The 22,736-nt window shown below is 37.0% G+C and overlaps 1 protein-coding gene across 1 annotated transcript in view; it reads right to left on the minus strand.

Moving 5' to 3' along the window:
- zbtb7c (zinc finger and BTB domain containing 7C) overlaps positions 1–12,355 on the minus strand; it is a 28,041-nt gene extending 15,686 nt beyond the window's left edge. The window contains exon 1 of the mRNA XM_079847594.1: positions 12,170–12,355. The gene's annotated coding sequence lies outside the window, so the exon portion shown is untranslated. The remainder of the gene's footprint in view (positions 1–12,169) is intronic.
- Between the last annotated feature and the right edge of the window lie 10,381 nt (positions 12,356–22,736).

A 22,736-nucleotide genomic window follows, 5' to 3' on the forward strand; every position in this document is an offset into this window, starting at 1 on the left:
GACAAAATGAATTTTTAGTTTTATTCGTGAAGGATTTGCAACTCGAACTTGGGCACAAATGAAGGGAGAGAGAGAGAGAGAAAAGTACCAGTTCTATATATGCATGTGCGCAGACTTCAGAACATGAATTAGACGAAGGTAGAAGACCCGAAGTTCACAATAGCACACTACTCTTACTTCTTAAAACGTACTAAATACTGGACATTATACATTGTTTATTGTCTTAGATGCATATTTTTCTTAAAACATGTACTGTCACATGACCTAAATGGATTTGATTCGACTAGTGGCATCCAGTTGTAGTCTTAGATTAAAAATAAAACCGATTTAGTAAAGTTTTCATGCAATTTTATTTAAACATTTGGCAATCAACTAAAGAAATATTAAATATTGTGATTTATCATTATCATTTGCCAAAATGTAGTATATACGACCAGAGCACAATGCATTGTGGGATACAGTATCTGAGGCATTGTTCTCTGGTTGTATACTACGTGCATACTACACATTTTGGCAAATGTAGTATGTAATCTGTACATGCAGGATAAATGACTTACTGTGCACCAGAGTTATTGTCTAAAACTAAAAGCAAAAAAATAACTGAAATGAAAACAGAAAATATAAATAAATAAAAAATCTATAATTCTATACCAGTGATACTTTATTAGCACTGCTGTGCACAAGTATGACAGCCATACAATGCAGCAAAAGGAAGATTAGTATGCTAGTTTTCTGTTTCTGCAGAATATAGTATGTGATTTCGCATCGTTTCCTGTGGCGCACGGGTCAGATTTGCTGCTTATATTTTGCATGTGTGTCAGTTTTATTAAGCGACACTTTATATAATGGCAGAATTGAGACGTTACGACTCTCTAGTTAATTAGAAGTTGGTTGTTTTATACGTGCGGTTTGACCCATATTGCAGCTCAGACTGCATGTTCCTCAACAGGGCTGTTCAATTTCCCTCTGTTGAAATTGAAACCAGAGGTAGACGGATAATCAGTTAGTTAACGTGTAAACTTATACTCACAGTTGTGTGAAGAGTACACTAGTTCATCCAGACAGCAGTTTTTACTGTAATGTGTTTTTTTACATATTCATCTGTAGCAGATGTATATATGTGTGTGTGTGTGTATATATATATATATATATATATATATATATATATATATATATATATATATATATATATATATATATATATTTTAATAATATACATTTCTTTAGTTTTAATATATATTTAAGTAATATATATGTTCTATAGTTTTTTATATATGATATATATTTTAATAATATATGTTTTCTTTCAAATTTATTTATTTATATATATATATATATATATTTTTTTTTTATGTATATCATTTTTTTAATATAAAGTACTGTAGTTTAATAATATACTTTTCTTTAGAATTTTTAATATATAATATATATTTTAATAATTTACATTTTCTTGATCATTTTTAACATAATGTATATTTTCTTTATCCTTTTTTTTTATAAACATTTTCTTTATATATGTCATTTTTTATATATTTTTTAGAAATGTAGCCTACATTTTCTTTTTTAATTTTTATATATCTATAGTTTAATCATATATATATTATACATAATTGGATTGCATTTCCATAAGTACTGTAGTTGAATGTGTGCAAAAGTAATACAAGCTAGTTTTTAATAAAAGCTCAATTATAGTAATTATGTCTAAGTGAAACTAAATATTTCTATACTCTTAAAAAGAAAACAATCCAGTGTATTTGACACATGTGACTGTGCAGCACTTTCTGTGTTACTTTTCCCACCTTTCAGCTCATTCTGTGATTCTTCTGAAAAAAGCTTTAGATTATTAGATATTCCTCTGGGTATGTAAATGTTGGCATATATCATGCATTAATCTGTCAAATGAATGTTTATTAATGTTTTTAAAGCTGGACATTGAGAAGATGGACAATCTCATCCTAAAAATATTCTCAGCTGTCAATGTCTCATTTATATTTGTATTTTAATGTAATGTCAATGAGATCTTATTTTATCACCATTTTATAACAAAATCTCTCTTGTCAAGGATAACAGTAAAAATCTCTTTTGTTCAATCAATGTGAACTTTGAAATGTCCCTGGATCATGTTTGGATTCTGATAATCAAAGATGTTTGACATTTGTCACAATCATAATGTTTCAATTCCATTCAGTCAGTTCAATTCAGTTCTTAACACTGCAAATGTTGTCTGCATTTCTGAAAACAGATGTACAAATATGTGAGACAGACACATATTGAAATGGCGGTACTTTTTCAGAAATCCAGCATGTGTTTGTGTGAAAAGAGAGAGAGGGAGTGCGTTTCCTTCAAATCTATTGTTTCAAAAGACATAAAACTATTACAGACTCTCTCGTTTGTGTTTTTTGGCACTGTGACATTTTCCCCCCGAATCTGTCTCTTTAAATCATGACTCGACGCTTTAACACGGACAGGATTTCCTAAATGACATCAAGAATCCACCTAGTTATGTAATTTATGACATATTCATCATGACCTGCTTTTTAACGAGCACAGTTACTTTAAACCAAAGACAGCGTTTAACTGGGTAAACTATGATTTAGATAGATTTCTTTGTGCTGCTGAGAACGTGACGAATGCAAGATGTGAAAATGTAAGAGATGGACAAATTAATTATGGAGACGTGTGTCAAGCACACACACACACATTATTTGAAGATATTTTCAGTTAGTTGTCATAGAAACCTCAGACAGGTGATTCTATACGTCCCTTAAAACAGATTCCTGCATTAGACAGTGTTTTATACTCTAAGAAAAATACATTTATTTTGCGTTACGACTTTAAAGATGTTCATAACACAACACAAGTACCTGATGCATTCACGGTGTTGTCAAAAGTTGCTTTTCAGGGTAAAAAAAAGGTGGTTTTCAATCAAAATACTTCATATTCTTAAAAATAAATGTTCTTCAATGGTTCAGCGAAGAACTCTAAAGTCAGATGAGTGTTTCGGTACCGGAGTATTGGTGGTTTTCTAAAGAACTACAAAATAAAATAAAAAATTTTTTTTTTTTTTTTGAAACCCTGAAAAGCAATTTTGTGACATCACTGAGAATGTGTCGGGGATTTGTGTTGTGTTATGAATTCACATGCTTGACACATTTTGAAAATCGTAACGCAATGACGCATTAAATCGAACTTGAATTAGTAACACTTTGTTTAGAATATTAAAATGTTCTCCACAATAAGAAAAAAGAGGTTATTTTAAGAAATTATGACTGAAAGGTTCTTGAAGGAACCAAAAATGGTTCTTCTGGCATTGTGTGTTTTTGTCTCTTTTTTAAAAATGTTTTCACGTTAAACTAAATGAAAATTACTTTTTTTTTTTTTGTTTCAGGTAACTTTTATTTGAATTCAAGTAACGAAAATGTTTTTTTTAAGGTTTTAGTTTGAACTATAATAACCCAGTTTAGCATCAGATTTCTCCGATGTCTTTTGCATCAGTCAGAATGCAGTGAGAACTGATGTGTGTTGTTTTTTCACAGCAGTCAGACGACGACGAGACTCATTCAGAACCACGACTGACATCCTTCTCATACAAACCCTTGTGTGTTCGCTGACCCTGTGATGCTTCATTTCAGGGAAGGTCAGATGTTCCTTTCTTTCTTTCTAGTTTGCTAGTCAAAAATCTCTATTACTGTTACTTGTGTGTTTAATACATAAATGCATCAGTTTGATATCCTAAGCCTTTGGATTTGCGATTTGGGACGGCGTGCACAGATGTATTGTGGGAGTGGGGGCTTTGGCGCTCAAGGGTGTGGCCTTGTGGGAAAAATTTGTCATCTCTGCCCACTTACAGACAAACCCACCAACTAGGGTGGGAAACAGCCGTCCAAGGACGACACACACACACCCACACACACACACACACACACACACACACACACACACACACACACACACACACACACACACACACACACACACACACACACACAGAGAGAGCCCAAAATATGTGACAAGGTCATCTGTGAACCCCTCCACACATCAACTCCTGTTTTTACTGGATGTGTTGTGTCTTTTGGTCGGCTTCATCTGCGTTATCTGGTATCTTCTACACACATACACACACACACACACACACACACACACACACACACACACACACACACACACAGAGAGAGAGAAACAGTGATCATTTTTGGAAATGCTGCTGATAAGAAAGTCTTTATCTGTGTTTTTGTCTTGGTCAGGCTTGTCAGTCTGTGTGTGTGAGTGTGAACTACATATATGATAATGATTCAAGTATTAATTGCTTTAGAGGTGTATGATGGGAAATATAGTTTTTTCTGTTGTGCAAGCCTATCGAAATGCATACAAGCTAAATTGTACATTAAACATGGACATTTACATTTAGCAGACGCTGTTTGCTATTGTATTGAAGGTGTAAATTTGATTAGTTCATGCATTCGTAGGCATTGCTAACACGACGCTCTACTGTTTAAGCTGCAGGAATTACAAATGATTATGACTGAAACCAATTAACTTTAGCAATTATTTTGTAATTGACACACCTTCAACCCAGAAAGTTGCGGCTTATAGGAAAACCAGAGTATCCTGTTGGTGATTACGGCATTGTGCTGGTGTTCATATGTGAATACGGTCATTGCGACATACTTGACGTTAGATACTCCAGCGCTCAAGCTCAAATGTAGTGTGATGTACATCCCCTAATATGTCGTTAATCAAACTAATCATGCATGTAAAACACAGATCTCACACGTGTTTGCGACAGATGGAGTGTGTGAGGGTGTGTGTTTTTGTGTTTTTGAGATGCTCCTTCTGAAAGGACATTTTTGTGGAGGATTGTGAGGGGGAGGCTGGCCCGTGTGTGTGTGTGTGTGTGTGTGTGTGTGTGTGTGTGTGTGTGAGAGTGATTATGACTAGCCCCTGTCTGCCCTCAGGCCCTCTGGCTCTACCTAATTAAAAGCAACCAGGCTGCAGGGCACAGGAGACAGATGTCTGTCAAAGCGCACTCACACACACACATAGACACACATACAAGATGCAAGCTTTCATAGTGATCAGTCACAAACTAACTGTATGCACATATGTCGCTTCATGCTAAAAAATGCAAGCGCATATCACACGCATCATGCTCTCATGCACACAGTTCATTGCAATCTACATGTATAATGGCACTGGATATTCAGCATGCCTAAAAAAAAAAACTTTATATGTAGTGATGGACCGATATATAAACATATAAATGTTTTTTTATTAACAATTAACAGAACAATTAATATATTTAACAGAACAATTAACCAGACAAATAATATTGCTTAATTTGACATATTAACTGATTTGGTAATAAAATCACATACATTTTCATTTACTATTTGTTTTATATTTATACTCTATATATATTAGGGGTTGAACAGACTAGTTGACTTTAATGCTCTGCCATGACGCTTTAAGCTTGACATCGACTAGTTGTTGATCATAGCCTATAGAGGGCGCAACAGGTTAAAGTCAACTTTTACACTCCGTTTCCTTTAAATTGACTAATAAATGCATACTCAGAGAGCGCTCCACTAGATGTGTTTCATTAAACCATCTGGATGCTCAAAATTGATCATGTGAATTCAAGTTTTACTCAGCTTATTGTACACGCAAGTTAATCGCCGTTCTAAACTGCTGCTGCATTGTAGCTTACACGCATATAGACAGTAGCTCGCAGATCACGTGAAGATCGCACACACACAGAATCATTCAGTACTGCAGAAATGTATTATAAACTTGGTTCTGTGATTTATCAATAAAATAGCTTAGAATCTGAAAAGTTCTAGCATATATTTCTTAGTAACTTAAAACCCAGAGCTTCACTATTAGTAGAGAGACGCTGCCAGGTAAAATTAATTCTCACGCAATCGCTCTCTCACTAATGCAATCATACAAATGTAATGTAACTTTATCTGTATCTGATTTAGAACGAGCAGAAATCTGTGAGAAATATAACGACCCAAAGACAAAAGAACTGATGAGAATAAGCCGTTATGTATGAGCGCTGTGTCAGTATGCCAGAGCTGAGCACAAGGCAACCCGTGTTCGAGTCTCAGCTCGAGGTTCAGGCTTATTTGCTCATCAATGACATCATCAGCGACTAGTCTTATTATGTATTTTTTACATATTAATGGTTTTAGTAATAGATCTCCCCCTTAAAGTTTGTTCCAAAATCAATATATAATTTTGTAACATTTTTTATTATTTTATAAATATATTTGTGTGTGTGTGTGTGTATATATATATATATATATATATATAACTTTTTTGTAAAATTAATGTTTATGAATAATATTTACATTTTTAAAATAAAAATAAAAATCTATCTAATAAAAATTAAATATATTCATTTAATTAGTATATTGTTAATAATAAACATATTAATTTAATATTTTATATATTTTATCATTTATAAATGTATGAATAAAGTTTGAACAGTGACAGTCTGAAATTAGATTTTCTTTTATTTGTGGGAACCGTATCGGGAGATGACCCAAGCTGGAATTAATTTGGATCGCCCGGCATGACCTGCCAGGCCAAGACTTCATCTTTGACAATATATGGTAAACATTTCCTTCTATTTTGGAGTAAATGTTGTGTAAAATGTGTTGTTTTTCATTGTATATTTGCAGGATATCGGCCACACTGCTGTGTAATACATATCGGCTATTGGAAACCTGTTTATATCCACAATACTATAACAAGCAGCTTCCAAACACTGAGATAATTCCTCAATCTTCCTGCGGTCACACAATACAACCCGACTGTCGGTCCATCAGGCCCGAGAGCGGCCCGCTGTGATGCCTAAACTCTTCTGCTGAGGTATCTGCTCCAGTGTGTGTGTGTGTGTGTGTGTGTGTGTGTGCTTAGGGTGGGTGGATCAATGTGTCCTTATTTTAAACTGAGTGAGTGAGTGAGTGATAGCCCACACACTCATTTCTATCGCTGTCTTTCTCTCCATACACCCCTCCTCTGTGCCTCTCCTCTTTTCTCACACCAGTGGGTGGACCCAGTTTCAAAACCAAAATCTTACAGCAACATTACAAAACGGCCCGCTTTCCCTCTCTCTCTGTGTGTGTTTGTGTGTGTGTGGTTAACTGAGCTTGGTCTCTCTACGTAACGGTGTGTTGTGGTGCGTTGCCCTCAATAATACTTTGTGTCTGTGTGTGTGTGATCATTTCTAGTGTGTGTGTGTGTGTGTGTGTGTGTTTGGGCTTCTGTAATTTACCCAGAGCAACAGAGAGAGAGGAGACAGTCTGGGAGTTGCCACTGGTTACAGTGACTCTTCTCACACAGGAAACACCTACAGGAGTTTAGATGTTCCTCAATCAGCTGCTCTCACATCACACTCACTTTTCATAGAAGACCAGAGGAAATCAGTCAAACACACACGGCCCAACGCTGAAATCTAACAGATCGGGCTTAAATGAGAAGAAAGACATGTCAGCTGAAAGAAACTAAACTGTGTAACAGTACAGGAAGTAGTATAGCTGGAGAACAGAATACACTTGAAAATGCAGTATCATTAAGTTTAGTTGTAGTCTAGTCTAGCTATAGAACAGAATAGTTGTAGTATGTAAAGTCTATTAAAGTTTACTATGATAAAGTATAGAATAATGAAGTATAGTCTAGTTATACAAAAGTTACGTTTAGTATGGCATAGCATAGTAAAGTCTGGTTACGGGTGACTGAACAGTATAGTGTAGTCTAATCTAATCAGGTTTGGTTAAGTATAGTCTAGTGGTAGAACAGTAAAGTTTAGTTATAGTTAGTCTAATAAAAAGTTTGGTTATAGAATAGTCTAGTTATTAAGTAGTCTAGATATAGAACACATTATAGTTTAGTCTAATCTGCTTTGGTTAGAGTGAAGAATAGCTCTAGTTTAGTCTAATGATAGAATAGTAAAGTTAAGTTTTAGCAAGTCTAATAAAATTAGCTTATAGTACAGTCTAGTTTTTGATTAGTCTAGATGTTAAACAGATTATTATAGTATAGTCTGATCAGGTTTGGTTATAGTATTGTCTAGTTATAGATTAGAAATTGAACAGATTATAGTAATGTCTAATCAGGTTTGGTACAGTTATGATAAAATATAATTATAATATGATATAGTGATAGAACAGTAAAATGTTGTTATCATAAGTCTACTATAAGTCTGATTATGTTATTGTAAAGTCTAGTTATAGAACTGTAAAGTCTTGTTAAACAGTAATTATTGTAGAATGTCTTATCTAGATCAGATTATGATCCTAAAGGGCCGATCATGTTTGAATTAATCCGTTTGGTTTCTATTAAACAGATCAGCTGTAGAGAGTCATTGTAGACGCATTAAAACCTTTTCTTCTTTCTGGAGACTTTGACCTATATTATGGTTAATTTCCTGTTTGTTATGGGCGATTAGTCATGTGTCCTTGTGATGTGTAGGAGCTTCTAAAGAAAAACACTTGTTGAATTCTTAAAGATATATCATATAATCCCAGCCGTCACAGTTTATAAATAACAGCTCAGCTCAACTCACCGTGACCATAGTGATAGTGAAATTACATGACCATGTGACATGGTCAGTTGCTATTAAAATGAGCATGCTATGACATCAGCATCAGGTACTTAAATGGATGGCTGTAAATACCCAGTTAACTGTTTAACTTTTGAATGAATCAGTTTAACAGCTGGTTATCCAGAGCAGGTTAATAAAAGATTCAGTCGTGACCTCAGAACGTTCATTAGAACGGTTTTATGCAGCAGAAAAGAAATTGGTCAGGGAGAGTTTAACTGTCTCTCACTCTGTGTAAAGGTGAGGTCAGTCCTCACACTTTGAAAGATAAGCGTTACCTAAATCACCACAAATGCTTTTTTTTTTTTGAAGATGAAGAGAGAGGAAAGAGAATGACATATAGACAGGCACTATTTCACTCTCTGTTTGAGTGTGCTGTTGGGCGGCTGTGTCATCAGAAACAGACATGTTGTGTGTGCGGATGTGAATCCCCTAACTTTCTCTTTTGGTCTTGAACTGGACAAACCTACTCTTTATTAGATTAATTCACTGCTTACAAACACACACACATTCATAGAAGAGTCTCCATTAAGTAACATCAAACCACAGATTTCCTCTCACAACTGTTAAAACGAAATTAAAAGAAATGATCAGCTGGTTATTATCACAAAATAAACCCTGACAGGATGATGGGGTTTGTTTCAACCTGAGGGGGTTCATTTTGTGATAATGAAACTAGCACTGAAAGATTTGGTGAATAGATCTGACTAAATAATTTCACTCTTTTTTTTTTTGCAAAAATGAAACTAGCACATATATGTGGGACATCGGTTGCCTGGGACAATGATAAATTATTTAATTAAACACTGATTTGTAGTCTCTTTAACACTTCTTTATCGAATCAAAATGTTATTTTCAGTAGCTGAATTATCATATAAAGTACTATTTTTATTATTTTATTATTAATCAAAAATGATTCGGACCCAAAAAGAAGCAATGCGTTTGCACCAGCCATGAGCAACACTATATGTAAATCAACATGTATATCTGCTCACATCACAATCCCTCATCAATATCTGTTTTGTTCAGTGACTAAACATCAAGTCTCTATTCCAGACAGTCAGTCAAACCATATTTGTCTTCAATATTATAAATTATATAAACAAGCTATTGTTTGGACATACTGACTGATTTCCATAAAGCGAATGTCAGTAAGGTTGTTTTTTTTTTTTAAAGAAATTAATACTTTTATTCAGCAAGGATGATTTAAACTGATCAAAAGTGATAGTAAAATATTGTATTTCATATAAATGCTATTCTATTCATCAAAGAATCCTGAAAAAAAGGATCACAGTTTTGACCAAAATATGAAGCGCCACAACTCATTTTCAACATTGATAATAATCATAAATGTTTGTTGAGCAGCAAATCATCATATTAGAATGATTTCTGAAGGATCATGTGACGATTTCACTTTTTTAACTTTAGTTAGTGTGTAATGTTGCTGTTTGATCATAAACAACATCTGCAAAGTTCCAACGCTCAAAGTTCAAAGCAAAGGGAGATATTTGCTTTTAAAGAAATCGCTTTTTAAGGACTACAACAAACGGCTGGTAGAGACTACACGAGCTTCCTCCCGGGTTAGTGACATCACTAACCCTAGAATTTACATAAACCCCGCCCCCGGAACACGATTTATAGATTATCAAGACAGAATATGCTAATCAATGACTAGAAGATAACTACACATCAGCTACATAAATTCATCAACTAACCATTCAGAAACGTCCTGTTGCTTCTACATGTTGTTGCATTCTACATGGTTATACCACCCGTTTCATGTATTTAACATATATATTTATATATTTAATTTATATACATATATATTAAATTAGTTGTCACCACTGATGTTCTAAAACCCCAGTGTTGTTCTGAGCTGTGTTTGTGTGTATGTCTGTATCTCTCTATGTGTGTGCGTATGTGGGATCTGTTCTGTATCTGTTCCCAGCAGTGATCTAGAACCACACTGAGATCCCAATCTTTGTTCTTGTTACCTCGTTCCCACACCCTCCCGCGTGGAGCGCACCACACTCTCTAATGTTTGAGAACACGCCAGTGTAAAAGTATCTGCCATGTAACAAAAGACTGTTTCGGATCAGGTTCAACTTTGATAAACCTTGTCCTAGTGACTCGACAGACAAAGGTGTGGTGCGTATCCCGGCATAACCCCACTCCCTCACACTGCTCTCCGCTGCTTCTCTCTCGCTCGCTGAGGTTTGGACTCCCACCGCAGGAGTTTTTATGTAATCACGGCCTGTTAATGTCAGGTTAATCAGGGCTGCTCGAACATGCCGTGATGGATCTGAAAGCGGCTGCTTGGCATTGAAAGGAAATCTGGTACCCGTCACAGCCACAATTAAAATGAATGAATAATTGAGACCGGCGGTCATCTGCCCATTCACCTGATATACGGTGTCCCTGACCACACCGAACAAAGCTCCCCCTCTCTCTCTCTCTCTCTCTCTCTCTCTCTCTCTCTCTCTCTCTCTGTGTGTGGATACTGTATTCACACAGTTTACCCGAGTGCACTGAATCTACATGTTTGAATACTTCAGCATTTAATCCTCCAGATTCTTGATTGAGTCTCGGCTTATGTTCACAAAGAGAGCAGATGAATGATGTTTCCTGTATTCCGTCTTAGACATCGTATGTGAAGTTTCCGCAGAATAAAAGTCACAGCAGATAGTTTAAACATGCTGATCAGTGTTTTCAAAGCAATCTTGTCCAAAAAAAATTTAATCAAAAAATGTATACATAAAATTCAAAGATTTTTTTCTTTAGAACGTTCACTTAAAATCGTTCATTTTTGGAATTTTTCATTTTTTTCTTCATTTAAAGAATCTTTTTTTTTATTTTTTTATAGTGGAAGACATTAACATTTGAAATGTTGAAAATCATTCAGAAATCTTAAATAATAATTGACTTTTCATTTTCAATGAATGTTTATACTGTTCCCAATAAATATACAACAATAAAACCCTAACAAAACAGAACCATTTTTTTTTTTTTACTAAAGTACTTTTGTTATGATCGTTACATTACTGACTTGAAGAATGAGACCCTTGCAATGCTATTCAAGTGATGTATAATGAAAGTCTAAAAATCATTAGTTTTTTTTTTTTTTTTTCTCAAGTGCAGGTAATTTCTGACTTATTATGTAAACTTTCCTCATATTTTAATTTGGTTCTCATGCATTTTTTGTTGAGTCGCTGTCGTGGCGTAATGGATAATGTTGGTCACAGCCTGATTAGTCTTAAACTGGAGATCTCTTGCAGGGCAACACTGAGTGATGCTGAGATAGCATCAGACCCCTGTCCCTGCCCTGTCATCTCATTTTACTGTATTAGACTTTCTAATTAAACAGACGGTGAGAACGAGGGGGTGGGGGGGGTCCCGCAGAATCTAATGCACTTTACATGACATATGCACAAGACGAGCTGAAAAAATGCCATCACAAACCCTTTACATTTCACCACAGACAGTGATGGAGCAGTTAGACAGGCACTGAGAGAAACTAACTTCGAGCGAAAGACAGAGAGACAGAAAGTAGTGGTTGCTGACCTTTAGGTGTTGCTGGTGGAGTTGCTTCTTGGAGAGAAGTCTCTGCGTGTCAGGAAACAGACTGCTATCCTCCGATTCAAACATGTGAAAGTGAACACAGACGAGAGAGAGAGAGAGCGACAGGGGGAGAGAGATAAGCAGAGGAGTTGCGTTTTGCACAGAAGGTGTGTCGTGTATCAGGGAGAGGGAAAGAGAGACAGAGAGAGAGAGAGAGAGAGAGAGAGAGAGAGAGAGAGAGAGACACTAAACAAAAGTTCACACCCACCCAGCCCTCCCTCCAAACCAAAAGTATGTTGGCAGCCGGCCGCACGTGTCCACCTGACATGCACCTCACACACACGCACACACACACACCAAGCACAAACCCTCCCTGCGTACCTGCAGACACTGGCAGTGTGTTATGCACTAATACCAACATACTCAGCAACATGTTTACATTCTGATAATCTCATAAACACACACATACACACACACAGTGTTATGTATTTTATGCATCTATTCACAAGGTGAACAATTTAATGTATTTTTTCCTGTAAGTCAGAGGAGCATATTTGAAGTTTTACTACTGAGAAATATGTTTTGTGAGTGTATTGTTCAATTAGGCAAAGTTCATTTATTAAAGCACCTACATAAATATACTGTTGCAGTTCTGTTGGTGAAATGATGCTGTTTTGATATAGTATAAGCTCTTTCTACCTGATCTGACCTTTAGAAATGACTTGTATTGCTGAAATCTAATTTATTTAGTCATATTAAATAATATTTGTGAGTAAAATATAACCAGTACATTTAGATGTTAATTAATTGTTGACCACATTTTACACTGTATATTCTGAATAAATGCTGAACATACTGTATTCGCCATATTTTAGGTATCGCAGATGAATTATACATTGTTTTTTGTACTTAAGTCAGAGAAAGTTTTTTTTTAATATATAGGCAAAATATTAAAATTCACCTTAAATATATGTATATTATTAATTTTATTCATAAACATTTCTGAATGTGTCTCCTTGCCTTGTGAGAGGTCAGAATGAACATTTACAGGTACTAACTTTGTTAATTACTAATATATTAATTACTATTATTAAAAAACAAAAAACACTGGAATTTATTTATTTATTATTTACTGAATGAAAAAAGATGTACATATTGAATAATATTTATTGATTATTATTTCCTTAATACTTATCCAATACGTATGCTGTTTTATTAATATACTATGGTACTATGTGATTATCATATTCATATACACTGTGTTATTTTTATGCTACTCCTAGGTAAAGAATAATACCGTAGTGCTTATTTTGTAAGTGTATCCTCGTATAGCTAAATAGGCCTCATATTTATTGTATACATTGACCGCAGCCCCCGTAGAAGATGTGTATGTGGGTGTGTGTGTGTAAATACGTGTTGATTCTTTTCATGGCTGCGTTCCCAGCATTCAGTGTCGTATTAAAGTCAGGGAGGGGCTGGATATATGTGGGCCGCTCCATTAATACCCACCTAAAGAAGGGAGCGGGCATGTTTCTGTGAGGCTCATGAGTAAGGTGTTTGTGAATGCAGGTGTGCACCGCGCAGATAATTATACAATGCATCAAGTGAACAGCGCTAAAAACACATTACTGTGTCATTCACACTGCGCAAACGTCATCATTTAAAGATCGAGATTAATACATGTTTACCCAGCTCAAATCACTCTCAAGCACTTTGATCCCTGGAGGTGGATTTTAATTCAGTGGCGTATCATTAATCAAGTGATGTCACAGAAGAAAGGGTTCCAAACGGAACCTTAAAGGGTTCCGCCAGTGGCTGCATGTATAGAACCTTCCTTCATTGGATCATTTTATGGATTTAATTTGAATTCTGATTCAATTTTATGAATTAAACATAGTTTATCACTAGAAAATTTTTAAATATTCTGTTAAACATAAAGGCATTATGCAATCATTTAAGACACAGAACCTTTTTGCCAAACCTTTTTTCTTTCTCTCTTAAAGGACTCATCATGAGGACTCTAATCTCTCTTGATCTTCTGAGATAAAAGAGTTTGATGTCTGACACTGAAAACATACTGTAACTTTCAGAACTCAAACTTCTTCCTCAGGTTAAAAAGAGATTCATTGAAACAAAGATACTCAAATGACTCGTTCTGAACTTCCGCAAGTCGTCAGACAGAGGAATATGTTAACGCATGACTGCCCACATTCACATATCAACAACGCCTATTGAATTATCAGAAACAGAAACGTCATTTTTGTTTGTTTCGTTGGCCGATGAAGCGGTGGTCTTAAACTCTTTATACTGACACGCATCGGTGTGGATGCAGCATCACACAGAAACATGATGCCAGAAACGATCAATTCGTGAGCGTTTTTCTTGACTTCTAATATGACGAGAGTCTTCATCTCATTTTAAACATTTGCTAAAAGTACTATTAATGTCATTAGCTGTGAGATGTAGAGTAGATGTAAGCTATACTTTCGTGCATCTTTTAAATCTCTTTGATTATTGTGTTTCAGAAACATGAATGACACGGCCTAGTTTTTTTCTGCTCACGGCCTTTCTCTTTCTGTTTTATGATCACTGATTTTTTCAAATGACAGACTTATAAATGAGGACTTACTTTTTCAGCTGAAACTGCAAAAAAAATCAACCACTTCCTTTCCTGCAGTGCCTGTGTGTGTGTGTGGTTCCCACAGCAGTACATGGGTAGCAAACATCTCCCTCCTAGTGACACGTACAGGGGAGTTTCTTTAACTCTGGGCCTTTTTGACCCTATAGATTTATTTGAGTCATTTTTATTGTTTTTATGAACAAACTAATCAAAATTTGTTGGTTTGATCGCACTCTAAAATGACATTTTTAATATTTTTGGAATAGAAAGATTAAAAATGGCCTTCCTATCGATAATTTCACAGCTAGTATTTTAAGTATCACAAATGCCCATTGTTTCAGAAATATTTGCATGCTTTTTGCACAATATGACATGCTTATAGATGACTTTGTCGTCTCCCTGATGATCAACACTAAACTCTTAAAAGCAAAGTTGTTGGTGGAAAATGATTTGAATTAAATATGCAGATGTGATAGATGGGTTTTCATTTTCTGAGAACAAGGGTAAAACAATACAATAAAATTTGTAAGGGTGCTCTGATTGATCGGGCTCTGATCGTTATCGGCTGATGATAATAGCTTTTTAAAGTTTGATTGGGGGTCTCTATAAAGGCCGATCAGATGACGCAAAACTTGCATGACATTTTTTCTATGCACAGCTTAAATAGCTTCACTACATTCACCGGTCTGGCAGTGCTACCAGGTGTCTGAAAACTAAAGGACAATACATTTGCGGAGACATCTTGTTATAGACAACATTCTTCAAAATAGCATCTTTTGTGTTCATACAGGTTCATACAGGTTTGAAACGACTTGAGGCTGTGTAAATGTATTTGTAAATAAATTAATTAATTTTTGGCGCCCCTGAACGTGGGTGGAGTTATGAGGTTTGAGGACAAGGTTTAGTCATTGGTTAGATATTTGCACAACCCACAGACAGTGCTGATCCTACACTTCTGGGGGCTCTAAGCAAAACTTTTGTGAAGGGTCCCCTTTCAGTGCGTTCTTAAAACCCCCAAATTTCCATAAAGTAATAATTACAATGCCAGATTTCTACAGGGGTGAATTCAGGTTGAGTGGGACTAGGGCTGCACGATTAATCGAAACAGGATTTGGCATGGGCTGCGATTATTTTATGCGCAGCTTGTCAGTGAAGCACGGCTCTGTGATCAGTAGTAAATGCTCCATCTGAACACCAGAGGGCGTCTCACGCAGAATCTCCAAATATGCCCCGCAGAAGATATGGGAATCATACTATCACTGTAGCTGAATAAATAGAAGATTGAAACGCTTTGATTTATTAAATGTTGTCTTTTGTTGGACATGGGGTTCATAAATGCTTCTCAAGTTTGGAAAGATGTTTGACGCGTGTTGCTTTTTCAAATGCACGTTATAAGTAACTCAAACTCGCAGTGCTTTGCGATTTCATAATCGCAATAAGCCAAATCGGTTTAAGCGCGATTTCAAGTTAATTGCGAATAATCGTGCAGCCCTAAATGGGACACTTTTCCCAGTCATCTCAATGGCAAGAAGTGTCACAATCAACCTGAATTCACCCTACTGGAATGGAAACTAACTGCAAGTTATGAAAAACGTTTATAAATATATAAAGGGAAACCCATTATAACACTTCAGATTGGCAGTAAGTAAAATTTAAAACCAAATTTTCGTTGACAACTAAATAAATGCAATTTATAATAGCAATGCTCTGGCACCATCTAGCTGTCAGAAAAACTATAACACACAGCCGAATTGGCTTTCTAAATGCGCGCTAAATTCAGTTCCAGAAGGATAGCTTTGTTTTGCAGCCATAGCCATGTCAAGACGCGTGTTATTATCTGCCGCACTGCAAGATTTCCGAGTCCAAAACAGTTATTAAATAAATATAAATCATTATTAAAAAATATTTCCACACGAGTCCTTAGTTGACACCGCACATATATTTGCATGTTATAAAGAAATATTCACATTATGGAAACATTTTCATGTATATACATTTATATTGTGATGAGCAAGGGGGCCCCTGGTGGTTCAGGGGCCTTACGCAACTTACGTAGTTTGCGTATAGGAAGGAGCGGCTCTACCCACAGACAGATGTAAAGGGTGACCAATAGACGAAATATAGAGGTTTCCGCATGACAGCGACACTATATCTCTCTCTTGTGTGTGTGTGTGTGTATATATATATATATATATATATATATTTAGATTATATGCATGCATTCATAATCTTGTGTAAAATTATTTACGCTTTTACACATGTATATATGTATTTCTGCTATAGAATATTATGTCTAAAAAAGAAAATTGAATATAATTTATAAAATGTAAATAATTCAAATTAAATTAAATTATGAATGCATATAATAATAATAATGTGTGTGTGTGTGTGGTTGTACTAGAAATTCTGAGAAATGGTGTGCAGTAGTGGAATATACTGTACTGTTAGTGGCTGTCGGTGTCGACTACACCCCTAGAGTGGTCCAACTGGTTCACACCAGCCATCCCTCTGTCTCTCTCTCCCTCTCTCTCTCTCTGGTCCCACAACCCACTGCATGAGAGGACAAGGCAAGGAATGTAATCCAACCACACACTCATAGATTACCTCACCCTCCTCCAGTCCTCTCTCTCTCTCTCTCTCTCTCTCTCTCTCTCTCTCTCTCTCTCTCTCTCTCTCTCTCTCGCCCTCTCTCTCTCTCGCCCTCTCCCGTGATATTGCTGCCAGGTCGGAATGTTTTTCTTAGCCTCTCCTACACACTTTCACACTCACACACATACACACACTCACACACGGCCCTCTCCTCTCCATTCGACCCCCGTTCCCATCCCATCCCATCCCATTTCTCTCTCTCTCTCTCTCTCTCTCTCTCTCTCTCTCTCTCTCTCTCTCTCTCTCTCTCTCTGTCTCTCTCTCTCTCTCTCTCTCTCTCTCTCGGGGTGGGTGGGTCTAGTCTGGTTGAGCTGTGCTGAGTTAAACCCCCTCACTGTGATCTCATGTCTAAACCTGCCCGCTGGAGTTGCTGGTGTTCTTACTCAAGTGTTTGGGTACGTCTTCCCACAGACACAGTACAAAAATGACATTTTTGCCACACTTGCCAATGGTGGGTGGTATTTAATGGGCAAAAATATTTCTCGCAAGCCCTAAAATTTATATTTTTGATCAGATTTATATATTTTGGTGCAAAATCTTTTCTTTTTCTTCTTGCAAATCAGATGTGCTAGAAACATTGCACATAAAGCATGTAATGAGTTATTGTGTTTATCTGACTCGCAGCATCATGTACTGTATAAGATCAATGTTCAGCCATCACTGAAACTGCACCTGTTTACAAAGACTTGAACATGAGATTTTGATGGCAAAGAAGATTCCACATGTATGTTGCTGGAGTCAGTGTTATTGCACATAAATGAATAACAGTTTTTAGATAGTTTTTGGCTTTAACTTGGCTTAAATGTTTTGTTTTTCAATAACCACTGAGATCTGAATGAATAATGAAATGTGATTGTTGAATCCATTTTCAGGAGGTTCGTTGTCATTGCAGCAAATTCACCATCTTTAAAGAAGGGCCTTAAACTTCTTGCAAACATTTGTGGCAAACTGTTAGCCAAACATAAACCGTTTTGAAAAGGCCACCACAGGAAAAAAAAAGAGAGATATTTTCATTAAGGAACGATCATCAAGTAGACAGTTTGAATATCATGGATTTGCAACCTGTCGAGTTTTATTAACTTCCCAAACCTAATTTTGTTGTCGCATCTGGTGTTTGGCGAGTGTTAATTTTGGACCCACCACTGCTATCAAATCCACACACACTTGAATGCAAATAGTTTTCATTTCCTCCTGTCATTTCGAGAGTTTCTGTTATTTAAATGACAGGAAGTGTGATGTAGTTTTATAAAGGTTACCAACTTCTTTATACTCTTTTTTTTTTCTTTTCCTCTTGATGTGGTGTGTAGAGCAGAAAGTTCAGTCTGTTGTGTAGCCAGACTGACTCTGGAGTCATCCATAACATCATCCTCCACATTCACATGAGTAGCTTTGACCAACACTAATGATAATTGTTATAAGGATGATAAAAAAAAAACACATGAATTGAATGAGGTGAAGATTTATTCATTTACATATTTAATAAAATCAACTCCACCTTTTAAGGCAAGACACTACAGGAAAAATGTTGGGCTATTTTGCTTCAATCACTTTTCTTCTTTCACACTAGTGGAAAGAAAACGTCTAAAATACACATTAAGTGCTTATTTTATTGCACTTTCTCAACTTGAGTCTATAGATTTCAATCACGATCCATATCTTTAAAGGTCATGAGTCAGAAATCTCCATTTCAGCAGCTTTATATACACCAAACTTTACCGTTTTACAACTTTACAGCAACAAAACGAAACAACAATTTTGAACCTGGCTTTATCCAGTGTTCATATTTCTGTTCTGGAAATGTACATTATGAGGGAAGAACAAAACACTAAACTTGGTTAAGGTATCTGACGAAAAAAGACAAAAAAGGCAAACTACAGCTATGCAAAAAAAAAAATAAAAAAAAAATCTTAGAATAAAAAGCTGACAGGAAAAAGCATACATTGACCACAACATAATCAGGTATTAATATTCTGTTTTTTCTCTCTTGGACAGTCTTGTCAAAAATTATGTCGGCACAATTTGTCATGTTTCATTGCGTTATTATCACAAATTTGTCATGTTTCATTGCGTTATTATCACAAATAAAACAATTAACTCAAAGCACTATGTAAAATGCTTTAACAAAATTGTAATAATATTTGAATAAAGGGTAAAGATGTCAATGTTCCTAGGCCGGACATCACGTTTGTCCACTACTGTATGTCAAATAGTGTTTTTTTGAATAGATAATGCCTTATTTGCATATTTAAACATAACATTTCAGCAAACTTGTAATACAAAACAGTGTTAATGTGCTGTGATTAATCAACTGGGGAAAGTATGTTGAGATGAGTTAGTTAATGTTTTTTACCCTATTCACCTGTAGTGTCTCCTCCTTTAGTGTTTCCCAGCTAATTAAACCTGTGAATGTGACTCCTGCAGGTCAATCCGATTGGAGCTTGTGGTTTTCACAGGTTCTGTCCAGTTTTGCGTCAGACGGTCAGCGAGTGGACTGTGGGTGTGTGCCGTCTGAGACTCAGACTAGTCCACGGGTGACCACTGGAAGTTAAACTAGTAATCACTCCGGCTAGCTATCAGAAGCCTGGCGGGGAGGGAGGGCGTGGCTGGTCGCTGAGGGATTATGGGTAAGGCCATCTTTGGTGGTGAGATGTTAAAATAGCCTGTTTCAGTGTGGACTCTCGGGCACGACTGCTCACCGTTGGCAACACTCGTTTAGCCGACCGCCGTCCTGCAGAAGCACTTTTATGAACGGCACAATGAAAGATCGGGTTTGAGATGGGAGACCCGTGTGGCGCGCGTGTGTGTCTAGACTCCAGAGGGAAATTGCATGTTCATAATCCACATCAAGTTTTCTGAGCGTATTGTAGTCTGCTACTATCAAAGCAATTAAAAATACCATCCGTGCAATGTGTATTGTGAATACTGTGCTGAAAATGTAAAGGTATAGTCCGGCCAAAAATATTTAGAAGAACAATGGGAATCGGAAAGTCATACAGGTTTAGAACAACAAAATAATTACAGAATGTTGTAAACCTATTCCTTAAAGAAATATTACACTGTAGACATTTAATTTAAACAAACATTGGGGGTATACTGTACATTGTAGTATATATATAATCTTTTAAGGTAAGAAACTACTGGCAATAACTATTTATTTGCATATATGCTTTATATGCATTGCATTTATGCAATATTATATGTATTTAATAGGCATATTTTAAACATTTCAGAAAACATAAATTTCATTTAAAATGTATTGTCATTGTCTTACGGGAAAACGGACCAAAAATATTCATGACTCAACTTGTTTACTTGTTTCACAGAAAGAAAAAGAACAGAAAGCCATTTGAGTTTGGAACTACAGGGCGAGTAAATGATGACAAAATGTTCATTTTTAGGTGAAATATTCCTTTATTACCACCGACTAGTAATAGCAAGTAGCACATTGTGGTTAAACTAAGGCTTACTGACTATTCAAACAGTATCTTACCACTTGAAAAGGAAATGCATCAACACAGAATATTCACAACTATAAGAGCTTTTTCTACTGAGCCCAATAACTATTGAAGAACCTTTATATTTAAGAGTGACAGACCGTCATCCTATGTGATTTTCATTTGAGAAGGAACGTTAGAGGAGGTCTGAAAATGCATATCTGATCTCTGTGTCATGGATCTCTGTGTGTATGTGTGTTTTTACCTTATGTAATGCATGAATCAGAAGTGTGAGCAGGCCGCTGGAGTTTGGGTGGGTGCTATGATTTTCCCCTGTACTGGGCGGACGGAGGGGAGTAGTGATCACTTGTTTACACGCTCGCTCACTCACTCAATCACTCACTCACTCACTCGACTCCACTCACACTCACTCACTCACTCACACTCGCTCAATCAATCACTCACTCACTCGACTCCACTCACACTCACTCACTCACTCACTTACTCGTTCAATCACTCGACTCCACTCACGCTCACTCACTCACTCACTCACTCACACACTCACTCGACTCCACTCACTCACTCACTCACTCGCTCAATCACTCGACTCCACTCACTCACTTGCTCAATCACTTGACTCCACTCACTCACTCGCTCAATCACTCGACTCCACTCACACACTCACTCGACTCCACTCACTCACTCGACTCCACTCACACACTCACTCACTTGCTCACTCACTCACTCACTCGACTCCACTCACTCACTCGCTCAATCACTCACTCACTCACTTACTCACTCGCTCAATCACTCGACTCCACTCACTCACTCACTCACTCACTCACTCGCTCAATCACTCGACTCCACTCACACACTCACTCGACTCCACTCACTCACTCACTCGCTCAATCACTCACTCAATCACTCACTCAATCACTCTCTCACTCGCTCAATCACTCGACTCCACTCACACTCGCTCAATCACTCACTCACTCGACTCCACTCACTCACTCACTCACTCGCTCAATCACTCGACTCCACTCACACACTCACTCACTCACTCGCTCACTCACTCAATCACTCACTCAATCACTCGCTCACTCGCTCAATCACTCGACTCCACTCACACACTCACTCACTCACTCACTCGACTCCACTCACACACTCGCTCACTCACTCACTCACTCACTCTCACTCACTCACTCACTCACTCACTCACTCACTCGCTCACTCAATCACTCACTCACTCACACTCACTCACTCACTCGCTCACTCACTCGACTCCACTCACACTCACTCACTCACTCACTCGACACACACTCACTCGACTCACACACTCACTCGACTCCACTCAAATTCACTCACTCACTCGCTCACTCACTCACTCGACTCCACTCACACTCACTCACTCACTCACTCACTCGCTCGCTCGCTCACTCACTCGCTCACTCACTCACTCACTCACTCACTCACTCACTCACTCACTGACTCACTCGACTCCACTCACACTCACTCACTCGCTCACTCACTCACTCAATCACTCACTCACTCGACTCCACTTACACTCACTCACTTACTCATTCGCTCAATCACTCGACTCCACTCACACTCACTCACTCACTCGCTCAATCACTCGACTCCACTCACTCACTCGCTCAATCACTCACTCACTCGCTCAATCACTCGACTCCACTCACACTCACTCACTCACTCGCTCAATCACTCGACTCCACTCACTCACTCGCTCAATCACTCACTCACTCGCTCAATCACTCGACTCCACTCACTCACTCGCTCAATCACTCACTCACTCGCTCAATCACTCACTTGACTCAAGTCATTACATGCTGACTTTAAAGCTTGTCTT

The sequence above is a fragment of the Squalius cephalus genome (genome assembly GCF_949319135.1).
Source record: "Squalius cephalus genome assembly, chromosome: 17".
Lineage (NCBI taxonomy): Eukaryota > Metazoa > Chordata > Actinopteri > Cypriniformes > Leuciscidae > Squalius > Squalius cephalus.